Genomic DNA, 2,364 nt, shown 5'->3' on the forward strand with positions numbered 1-2,364 from the left:
CCGGCCCCTGCATGTTAAGGTTAAAAATAGCATGCCTCATACCCATTTCACGGATGATTTGCATAAGTTCCACATATGACTGCCATTGACTCACAGTGTCTGGCAGCTCCCCAGCCTGTCCCCACACTGTGCGTACCCCAGCAGTGAGCCACTCCATTAGAGAGTGGTTGCCCTGGTTTTGGGCCAACCTATGGCAGTTCTGTAACCTTTGTTGCAGGGACGGATGCACTGTCACAAAGGCTAGCTTTTCCATCTCTCCTGGGAGCAGAGAATGTTGTCTGCTCCCTCATCCCACAAACGTAATAGCCAAGCCGAGACTGGCTGTCCAGGGTGCTGTAGGTACCGCCTCCCCAGCTCCTGCAACTCAGTGGGAGTATAAGGCGTGTAGGTTGTGAACTCAGTCACAGCCTGGTTGCCTGCAGCAACGCCCCTGGGGCCCAAAGGTTGCTCACGGTTGACCTTTTGCTTCAAGATTGGCCGGGCCTGGGGGTTGGGAGCTACATTGTCTCCACAGCCTTCCTCCGCCTCTGCCTCAGTCTCCACTGTGGGGCCACTCTTCTAACAGGCGGACCCGAGCTTCCAGTGCCTCCAACTTGGACACCTGGTCCGGCACCTGGGCTCTTTCATTAGGTGCATTTTCTGTGTTGAGACTCAAGGCCATGAGAAACATCCAGCCCATGCAGCCGGCTGTAGCCTTCTCCTCCTCCGGCAACCGATCAGCCAGAGCCTTCACGGCCCTCTCCACACTGGCCAGAAAGCCATCCATGTCCTCCCACCCCTCCTTGGGGGTCCAACTCTTGAGAACAGTGGCCACCGGGTACCACACACTGTGTGGGGGCCACCTGTCCACCTGCCCAGAGTCAGATGCCATTCCTACCTGGCCGGAATCCTGCTCGCGGCGCCAGGTGTCTGAGTGGGTGGAGGCCTCGCTGTAAAACGTCGGCAACCCTCGGAGCCTACAGCAGCCCCCCACCAAAAAGCTGGTGATGCCTGCTATGGCCAACAGGGCGGCGTGCCATCCGGAGGCTCGAGAGGACCACCAATTCACCGAGGGGTCACTTCTCTCCCAGGCAGACTGCACACCCCGTCTCTGTTTCGGCTCCTCATGGGCTTCCCGAGACTGAGTGTTCACACACAAACTGCTCCACCATTCCTCGGAGAGCTCAGGCCGGCACCATAGCCTGCTCGCTCCGCCATTTGTTGTGCGGGGCGGCCTGCGGGGTCTCTGGTCCCGCTCCCCATAAAGAACGCAGGATGTGGCTAGGCCAAAAAGGAACACCCACAGAGCCATATGTAGGGGAGTCATACCTGTATAGTCTCACTGGAGGCTGGAGTCATACGACCTGCAACCTGCCGTTCGCTTCTCTGCCTGCCAACCGACCGACTCGACTCTCAACTCCACTCACTCTCCAACCAGCGCAGCCGCGGCAGTTATACCAGTGGCTAATTGTCTAACTGGTTACAGCTGACGGCCAATTAGCCACAGCTGACGGCCATCTACTACCCGAACCAGCACCTTTCCACGTGAGGCCGAGAGCCTGGAAATTGCTCTCTGGGGCTCTGTCCCCATACCAGCTCTGCCACTCAGGAGCTGGGTTGCTTTGAATAAGGCACTTCTCACGTCTCTGAGCCTCAGGGGTGATTGTACGGATGAAGAACTTAAAGGCAGAGAGGCCAGCGGAGTGGCTTATAAATAACAGAGACTCAGGATATAGAGAACCACCTTCCTCCGTGCCCTTCCAACAGCGACATCCCCTGGAGACAACTGGACCAGGACTACAATCGTGTCCCCAAGATGGCCAGCTGGCTCTCCATGTACTGTCCGAGGGAGTTCAGGGAACACAATCTGCTTCCTTAAAAAAAAAAAAAAAACTACATTGCTCGGTCACCCTATCCACCCTCGTGTTTTATCAACAGGAATCACTGACAGGTCAGCCGATAAAGGAACACGAACGGTCGGGCAAGTTAGGAAAGTTTAAGAACGTCTATTTCATTAAGAGAAAGTCTATCCGTCTGAACGAAGACAGCTACAGCCCAGGCTGCATGTCTAAAGGAGCGAGGATGATAACGTTAATAAATGGTAGTTGGCACGCTGGTTAACAGCCCTGGCTCTAGAGCCCGATTACCTGGTTTGAATCCAAGCCGCACCACTTAGCAGCTGAGTTGACCTAGGGCGAGTTATCTAACGGTCCCTCACGCGCAGACTGGTCCCACCCAGGCCGGCCACCCCAGCAAACCTGGACAGGTGTGGGATGTCCCTAAGCCAGCACCGCCCCTGAACCGCCAGCGAGCCCAGAGCTAAAACTGCACGTGTCAGCCGGCGAGCCCTGTACGCATGCGCGACCCTCACAGAAGGCGTGGCCA

Source organism: Rhinolophus ferrumequinum, assembly GCF_004115265.2.
Source record: "Rhinolophus ferrumequinum isolate MPI-CBG mRhiFer1 chromosome 15 unlocalized genomic scaffold, mRhiFer1_v1.p scaffold_54_arrow_ctg1_1, whole genome shotgun sequence".
Lineage (NCBI taxonomy): Eukaryota > Metazoa > Chordata > Mammalia > Chiroptera > Rhinolophidae > Rhinolophus > Rhinolophus ferrumequinum.